This window comes from Oncorhynchus keta, chromosome 7 (genome assembly GCF_023373465.1).
Source record: "Oncorhynchus keta strain PuntledgeMale-10-30-2019 chromosome 7, Oket_V2, whole genome shotgun sequence".
NCBI classification, from domain to species: domain Eukaryota; kingdom Metazoa; phylum Chordata; class Actinopteri; order Salmoniformes; family Salmonidae; genus Oncorhynchus; species Oncorhynchus keta.
The window spans coordinates 56,029,481-56,039,480 of record NC_068427.1 but is presented as its reverse complement, the minus strand read 5'-3'; the positions used below and the strand labels follow the sequence as shown (position 1 = coordinate 56,039,480).

Below are 10,000 nucleotides of genomic sequence, written 5' to 3'. Positions count from 1 at the left end.
CCAGACTAACATGGAGCACATTCCCCTTGTAACTCCAGACTAACATGGAGGACATTCCCCTTGTAACTCCAGACTAACATGGAGGACATTCCCCTTGTAACTCCAGACTAAGAGGACATTCCCCTTGTAACTCCAGACTAAGAGGACATTCCCCTTGTAACTCCAGACTAACATGGAGGACATTCCCCTTGTAACTCCAGACTAACAAGAGGACATTCACCTTGACTAACATGGAGGACATTCACCTTGTAGCTCCAGACTAACATGGAGGACATTCCCCTTGTAACTCCAGACTAACTCCAGACTGGAGGACATTCCCCCTTGTAACTCCAGACTAACATGGAGGACATTCCCCTTGTAACTCCAGACTAACATGGAGGACATTCCCCTTGTAACTCCAGACTAAGAGGACATTCCCCTAACTGTAACTCCAGACTAACATGTAACTCCAGACTAACAGAGGACATTCCCCTTGTAACTCCAGACTAACATGGAGGACATTCCCCTAGCTGTAGGACTCCCCAGAGCTCCAGACTAGAGGACATTCCCCTTGTATAGCTCCAGACTAAGAGGACATTCCCTTGTAGCTCAGACCCCAACATGGAGGACATTCCCCTTCTAACTCCAGACTAACATGGAGGACATTCCTTGTAACTCCAGACTAACATGGGAGGACATTCCCCTTGTAACTATTTGTAAGTCGCTCTGATAAGAGCGTCTGCAAATGACTTAAATGTAAATGTAAATGTAACTCCAGACTAAGAGAGGACATTCCCTTGTAACTCCCAGACTAACAGAGGACATTCCCCTTGTAACTCCAGACTAACATGGAGGACATTCCCCTTGTCCAGACTAACATGGAGGACAGACTCCAGACTAACATGGAGGACATTCCCCTTGTAACTCCAGACTAAGAGGACATTCCCCTTGTAACTCCAGACTAACATGGAGGACATTCCCCTTGTAACTCCAGACTAAGAGGACATTCCCCATCCAGACTAAGAGGACATTCTTGTAACAGACTTGGAGGACATTCCCCTAGCTCCAGACTAACATGAAGGACATTCCCCTTGTAACTCCAGACTAACATGAAGGACATTCCCACTCCAGACTAAGAGGACATTCCCCTTGTAACTCCAGACTAACATGGATGACATTCCCCTTGTAACTCCAGACTAAGAGAAACACTCCAGACTAAGAGGACATTCCCCTTGTAACTCCAGACTAACATGAAGGACATTCCCCCTTGTAACTCCAGACTAACATGGAGGACATTCCCCTTGTAACTCCAGACTAAGAGGACATTCCCTTGTAACTCCAGACTAAGAGGACATTCCCCTTGTAACTCCAGACTAACATGGAGGACATTCCCCTTGTAACTCCAGACTAACATGGAGGACATTCACCCTTAGACTAAGAGGACATTCCCTTGTAACTCCAGACTAAGAGGACATTCTCCTTGTAACTCCAGCTCAGAGGACAGACTCCAGACTCAGAGGCCATTCCCCTTGTAACTCCAGACTAAGAGGACATTCCCTTGTAACTCCAGACTCACCTTGTAGCTCCAGACTAAGAGGACATTCCCCTTGTAACTCCAGACTAACATTCCCCTTGTAACTCCAGACTAAGAGGACATTCCCCTTGTAACTCCAGACTAACATGAAGGACATTCCCCTTGTAACTCCAGACTAACATGAAGGACATTCCCTTGTAACTCCAGACTAACATGGAGGACATTCCCCTTGTAACTCCAGACTAAGAGGACATTCCCCTTGTAACTCCAGACTAAGAGGACATTCCCCTTGTAACTCCAGACTAACATGGAGGACATTCCCCTTGTAACTCCAGACTAACATGGAGGACATTCACCTTGTAGCTCCATACTAAGAGGACATTCTCCTTGTAGCTCCAGACTAAGAGGCCATTCCCCTTGTAACTCCAGACTAAGAGGACATTCCCCTTGTAACTCCAGACTAAGAGGACATTCCCCTTGTAACTCCAGACTAAGAGGACATTCCCCTTGTAACTCCAGACTAACATGGAGGACATTCCCCTTGTAACTCCAGACTAACATGGAGGACATTCCCCTTGTAACTCCAGACTAAGAGGACATTCCCCTTGTATCTCCAGACTAAGAGGACATTCCCCTTGTAACTCCAGACTAACATGGAGGACATTCCCCTTGTAACTCCAGACTAACATGGAGGACATTCACCTTGTAGCTCCAGACTAAGAGGACATTCCCCTTGTAACTCCAGACTAAGAGGACATTCCCCTTGTAACTCCAGACTCAGAGGACATTCCCCTTGTAACTCCAGACTCAGAGGACATTCCCCTTGTAACTCCAGACTAAGAGGACATTCCCCTTGTAACTCCAGACTAACATGGAGGACATTCCCCTTGTAACTCCAGACTAACATGGAGGACATTCACCTTGTAGCTCCAGACTAAGAGGACATTCCCCTTGTAACTCCAGACTAACATGGAGGACATTCCCCTTGTAACTCCAGACTAACATGGAGGACATTCCCCTTGTAACTCCAGACTAACATGAAGCACATTCCCCTTGTAACTCCAGACTAACATGAAGGACATTCCCTTGTAACTCCAGACTAACATGGAGGACATTCCCCTTGTAACTCCAGACTAAGAGGACATTCCCCTTGTAACTCCAGACTAAGAGGACATTCCCCTTGTAACTCCAGACTAACATGGAGGACATTCCCCTTGTAACTCCAGACTAACATGGAGGACATTCACCTTGTAGCTCCATACTAAGAGGACATTCTCCTTGTAGCTCCAGACTAAGAGGCCATTCCCCTTGTAACTCCCAGACTAAAGAGGACATTCCCCTTGTAACTCCAGACTAAGAGGACATTCCCCTTGTAACTCCAGACTAACATGGAGGACATTCCCTTGTAACTCCAGACATTAACATGGAGGACATTCCCCTTGTAGCTCCAGACTACAGAGGACATTCCCCTTGTAACTCCAGACTAACATGGAGGACATTCCCTTGTAACTCCAGACTAAGAGGAACATGGAGGACATTCCCCTTGTAACTCCAGACCAGACTAACATGACATTCCCTTGTAACTCCAGACTAAGAGGACATTCCCCTTGTAACTCCAGACTAACATGAAGCACATTCCCCTTGTAACTCCAGACTAACATGGAGGACATTCCCTTGTAACTCCAGACTAACATGGAGGACATTCCCCTTGTAACTCCAGACTAAGAGGACATTCCCCTTGTAACTCCAGACTAAGAGGACATTCCCCTTGTAACTCCAGACTAACATGGAGGACATTCCCCTTGTAACTCCAGACTAACATGGAGGACATTCACCTTGTAGCTCCAGACTAAGAGGACATTGAACTTGTAACTCCAGACTAACATGGAGGACATTCCCCTTGTAGCTCCAGACTAAGAGGACATTCCCCTTGTAACTCCAGACTAACATGGAGGACATTCCCCTTGTAACTCCAAACTAACATGGAGGACATTCCCCTTGTAACTCCAGACTAACATGAAGCACATTCCCCTTGTAGGAGGACAACTCCAGACTAACATGAAGACTTGTAGTCATTCCCTTGTAACTCCAGACTAAAGAGGACATTCCCTTGTAACTCCAGACTAAAGAGGACATTCCCCTTGTAACTCCAGACTAAGAGGACATTCCCCTTGTAACTCCAGACTAACATGGAGGACATTCTCCTTGTAACTCCAGACTAACATGGAGGACATTCACCTTGTAGCTCAGACTCAGAAGAGGACATTCCCCTTGTAGCTCCAGACTAGAGGACATTCCCCTTGTAACTCCAGACTAACAGAGGACATTCCCCTTGTAACTCCAGACTAAGAGGACATTCCCCCTTGTAACTCCAGACTAACATGAAGCACAGGACTAACATTCCCCTTGTAACTCCAGACTAACATGGAGGACATTCACCTTGTAGCTCCAGACTAAGAGGACATTTGACATTCTCCTTGTAACTCCAGACTAACATGCAGGACATTCCCCTTGTAGCTCCAGACTAAGAGGACATTCCCCCTTGTAGCCCCAGACTAAGAGGACATTCCCCTTGTAGCTCCAGACAGACCCAGACGAAAGAGGACATTGGAGGACCCCTTGTAGCTCCAGACTAAGAGGACATTCCCCTTGTAGCTCCAGACTAAGAGGACATTCCCCCTTGTAGCTCCAGACTAAGAGGACATTCCCCTTGTAACTCCAGACTAACATGGAGGACATTAACCCCTTGTAACTCCAGACTAACATGGAGGACATTCACCTTGTAGCTCCAGAGTAAGAGGACATTCACCTTGTAACTCCAGACTAACATGGAGGACATTCCCCTTGTAGCTCCAGACTAAGAGGACATTCCCTTGTAACTCCAGACTAACATGGAGGACATTCCCCTTGTAACTCCAGACTAACATGGAGGACATTCCCCTTGTAACTCAGACTAACATGAAGCACATTCCCTTGTAACTCCAGACTAACATGAAGGACATTCCCTTGTAACTCCAGACTAACATGGAGGACATTCCCCTTGTAACTCCAGACTAAGAGGACATTCCCCTTGTAACTCCAGACTAAGAGGACATTCCCCTTGTAACTCCAGACTAACATGGAGGACATTCCCCTTGTAACTCCAGACTAACATGGAGGACATTCACCTTGTAGCTCCAGACTAAGAGGACATTCGCCTTGTAACTCCAGACTAACATGGAGGACATTCCCCTTGTAGCTCCAGACTAAGAGGACATTCCCCTTGTAACTCCAGACTAACATGGAGGACATTCCCCTTGTAACTCCAGACTAACATGGAGGACATTCCCCTTGTAACTCCAGACTAACATGAAGCACATTCCCCTTGTAACTCCAGACTAACATGAAGCACATTCCCCTTGTAACTCCAGACTAACATGAAGGACATTCCCTTGTAACTCCAGACTAACATGGAGGACATTCCCCTTGTAACTCCAGACTAAGAGGACATTCCCCTTGTAACTCCAGACTAAGAGGACATTCCCCTTGTAACTCCAGACTAACATGGAGGACATTCCCCTTGTAACTCCAGACTAACATGGAGGACATTCACCTTGTAGCTCCAGACTAAGAGGACATTGAACTTGTAACTCCAGACTAACATGAAGCACATTCCCCTTGTAACTCCAGACTAACATGAAGCACATTCCCCTTGTAACTCCAGACTAACATGAAGGACATTCCCTTGTAACTCCAGACTAACATGGAGGACATTCCCCTTGTAACTCCAGACTAAGAGGACATTCCCCTTGTAACTCCAGACTAAGAGGACATTCCCCTTGTAACTCCAGACTAACATGGAGGACATTCACCTTGTAGCTCCAGACTAAGAGGACATTGAACTTGTAACTCCAGACTAACATGGAGGACATTCCCCTTGTAACTCCAAACTAACATGGAGGACATTCCCCTTGTAACTCCAGACTAACATGAAGCACATTCCCCTTGTAACTCCAGACTAACATGAAGGTCATTCCCTTGTAACTCCAGACTAAGAGGACATTCCCCTTGTAACTCCAGACTAAGAGGACATTCCCTTGTAACTCCAGACTAAGAGGACATTCCCCTTGTAACTCCAGACTAACATGGAGGACATTCCCCTTGTAACTCCAGACTAACATGGAGGACATTCACCTTGTAGCTCCAGACTAAGAGGACATTCCCCTTGTAGCTCCAGACTAAGAGGACATTCCTTGTAACTCAGACTAAGAGGACATTCCCCTTGTAACTCCAGACTAAGAGGACATTCCCCTTGTAACTCCAGACTAAGAGGACATTCCCCTTGTAACTCCAGACTAACATGGAGGACATTCCCCTTGTAACTCCAGACTAACATGGAGGACATTCACCTGTAGCTCCAGACTAAGAGGACATTTGCCTTGTAACTCCAGACTAACATGGAGGACATTCCCCTTGTAGCTCCAGACTAAGAGGACACTCTTGCAGCTCCAGACTAAGAGGACATTCCCCTTTGTAGCTCCAGACTAGAGGACATTCCCCTTGTAGCTCCAGACTAACATGGTTGTTCCCACTTTGTAGCTCCAGACTAAGGGGACATTCCCACTTAGCCCAGCTCAGACTAAGAGGACATTCCATGTGGCTCCAGACTAAGAGGACATTTCCCCTTGTAACTCCAGACCAACATTGGGACATTCCCACCTTGTAACTCCAGACTAAGAGGACATTCCCCTTGTAACTCCAGACTAAGATGACATTCCTTGTATCTCCAGACTAACATGGAGGACATTCCCTTGTAACTCCAGACTAACATGGAGGACATTCCCCTTGTAACTCCAGACTAACATGGAGGACATTCCCCTTGTAGCTCCAGACTAAGAGGACATTCGCCTTGTAACTCCAGACTAACATGGAGGACATTCCCCTTGTAACTCCAGACTAACATGGAGGACATTCACCTTGTAGCTCCAGACTAAGAGGACATTCGCCTTGTAACTCCAGACTAACATGGAGGACATTCCCCTTGTAGCTCCAGACTAAGAGGACATTCCCCTTGTAGCTCCAGACTAAAATTTCCCCATTAAGTTTTTGTTAGGGGCACCAGCCTATGATTTGGCCCAAGTTATTTGTTTTTGAGGTATCACGCAATTTAAGTCATTTCATGAAGTCATTAAGTGATTTATTAAAATGTGTAATCGACTACTGAGATGTTCCTGGAGAAATACGTTGCTTCATCTTCTCACGTTGTGATGAAACATATTTGAATGTAGAAAATGTGCATTCTAATCCAGTGATTGTCATGATGGTTGTTATGTTATTGTTACATTTGGGCTCCCGAATGTTCAGATGTTTTTTTTTTTGTTCAACAGAGATGAATTTGGCTTCATCTTTATGTGCTCTAATGTCATAGGCTGATTCACCAACTGAGTGTAAACTCAGATCACTATCTCCAGCATTTTCCCCCCCCCAGGAAAGGAGAGAAAGTGAGTGACTCACTTGACACAGAAAGCAAAACAGGTACAGGGGCAGGCAGGCAGACGCTTTCACTGTATGAGGATAATGTACTTTACTGTTTGACCAAATCATGATTTTAGCCTCTTAAAAAATAGGTTTTGAATTAATGAATGTGCAGGTCGCACTGATTCGAACACCTACAGCACCACAATGCACATTGCATTATTGTTTTCTAGTGAGTACAATTAGTCTCCTGTAGAGTCTCCTGTAGTCTATTGTAGACTACCTACACGTGTTCATCTGTTACGCCTCTATGAAGAGGGAACGCAACACCCTGCTACAACTAAACTCTCCGTGAAGTGAAAAAGGTATGGGACTGTTGTTGCAAGTAAGAATGACAACAGGCAGAATGTGGTACCGTTTACAAGGACTTTATTCCTTTACACGGTAATATGAGGAAAAAGGGGCTGGGCTGAGTTTGACAATGCATGGGGGCCCCTCTCCTGTCTTTTCTTGCCACCACTACTTACCTAATTTAGCTTTCCACCTGGTTTCTTACTAACATGTGATACTCAGGGGTGGTCCAGCCCAGATCTTACCTATTATTACCTAGACAAAAGATAACATCACAGAACATATGTCATGCCCATGATTTTTCTGCTATTGCTCTGGATGCTTCCCTTCCCCTGGGAACAAATTAAACAGGAGAACAAATCATTTCTCAAACAAAGGACATCAAATAAGCTCTGTCTGAGCAACAAACTCATAGAACATACCAAGTCTGCTCTACAACGCTACCAACAACTAACATAGTAAATTATCCACAGCCATCAGCCTCTCAGCAATGATTCTCTATCACATTCAATCTCTCTGCAATGACCTCTGCAATGACCTCTCTGCAATGACCTCTGCAATGACCTCTCTGCAATGACCTCTGCAATGACCTCTACCTGCAATGACCTCTCCCAGCAATGAACCTCCTGAACAGAACACTCGCTTATATAGCCAGATTGAATGTGTAATTGGAGACAGCTGCGTCTTGACGTAGGGGCGGGGTCAGCTCTCCAATTAGCCCTGAGTCGACCAATCAGCTGCTTGAGGGATTTCAGGAAGCCATTTCCTGAAATAAACACATGCAAATACACAAACTACAACACATAAATCCGGGGAACGTAACATCATCCACTCCAGTCTAATAAACTGAACAAAAATAGGAAAGCTAACATGCAACAATTTCAAAGAGTTTACTGAGTTACACTTCATATCAGGAAATCAGTCAATTGAAATAAATGTTTTAGTCCCTAATCTATGGATTTCACATGACTGGGCAGGGGCTCGGCAATGGGTGGGTCAGGGAGGGCATAGGCCCACCCACCGGGGAGCTCAGCCAATCAGAATGAGTTTTACCACACAGGGGAAATCACACACACTGTCTTTAAGGTCATCAACGGTGCATTTTAAACATTGTTGGTTCATTTTAGACCAAGTCCTTCTATTTCAATGTCAAATCTCTCCTTGACAAGGCCTCAGTCAGAGCCTCAGACTGTAGTGACTCTCATGACCAGCTCCCGGGTGCTGTGGCTGGGGTAGCCGTGGGCCTCTGGCTGCCTCAGGTGGCTGAGAAGGTGGAGGATATTGTAGGCAGCACAGTGTTGGTCTGGTCCAGCTGTCCCCCTGGCCTGCTCACTGGAACCCTGTGTGACCAGCCCAATCCCTGTGGCTGGTGATGCTGTAGCTAAATCCGGTGCTGTGGTGGCAGCAGCCAGAGGGAGGTGGCAGAGGAGGGTCCTAATCCCGTCCCAGGCTGGTTTCTCTGGCTAGACTGAGGCTGAGAGAGAGTCCGCACTGTGGCTACTGTCTTCAGGTTCTCACTGTCAGTGGTCTTGTCGTAGTTGAGAACCTTCCACTGCTGGTTGACAGCCTGCCACCGGTTAAAGATACGGAACACTGAAGGTCCTTCGTGGATGATTAGAGCTGCAGTGGGAAGATAAGAGATATGAATATTAGTCAGATGATCCTGCAATATACAATCAGCAGCACAGCCAGGATCTGACTCATGAGTCTTACTGCATAGAGTCTTACTGCATAGAGTCTTACTGCATAGAGTCCTACTGCATAGAGTCCTACTGCATAGAGTCTTACTGCATAGAGTCCTACTGCATAGAGTCCTACTGCATAGAGTCTTACTGCATAGAGTCCTACTGCATAGAGTCCTACTGCATAGAGTCTTACTGCATAGAGTCTTACTGCATAGAGTCCTACTGCATAGAGTCCTACTGCATATAGTCTTACTGCATAGAGTCTTACTGCATAGAGTCCTACTGCATAGAGTCCTACTGCATAGAGTCTTACTGCATAGATTCCTACTGCATAGAGTCCTACTGCATAGAGTCTTACTGCATAGAGTCCTACTGCATAGAGTCCTACTGCATAGAGTCCTACTGCATAGAGTCTTACTGCATAGAGTCCACTATAGAGTCCTATATGAGTCTACTGCATAGAGTCCTACTGCATAGAGTCCTACTGCATAGAGTCCTACTGCATAGAGTCTTACTGCATAGAGTCCTACTGCATAGAGTCATACTGCATAGAGTCTTACTGCATAGAGTCTTACTGCATAGAGTCTTACTGCATAGATTCCTACTGCATAGAGTCTTACTGCATAGAGTCCTACTGCATAGAGTCTTACTGCATAGACTCTTACTGCATAGAGTCCTACTGCATAGAGTCTTACTGCATAGAGTCCTACTGCATAGAGTCCTACTGCATAGAGTCCTACTGCATAGATTCTACTGCATAGAGTCCTACTGCATAGATACATCTAGACACACCTTCCCATAAGACATTATAAATATGATACTATACGCTGTTTGTGACAGTGAGAGAGACATGCCAACATCTGTGTTCTGGGATCTCCACAGGTGAAACATTCGTACAGAGGGTTCCCGATAATATCTCATCTCAGGTGTCAGAAGTGATTATTGATGCGTCAGAATGTTGGCACATTGGGGAGGGAGTAGCTCTGTCTGATTGGTT

General features: G+C 45.8%; 1 long non-coding RNA gene across 1 annotated transcript in view; it reads right to left on the bottom strand.

Moving 5' to 3' along the window:
• Positions 1–10,000, bottom strand: part of LOC127931263 (uncharacterized) — a 63,970-nt gene that overhangs the window by 27,837 nt on the left and 26,133 nt on the right. The gene's annotated exons all lie outside the window — the stretch shown is intronic.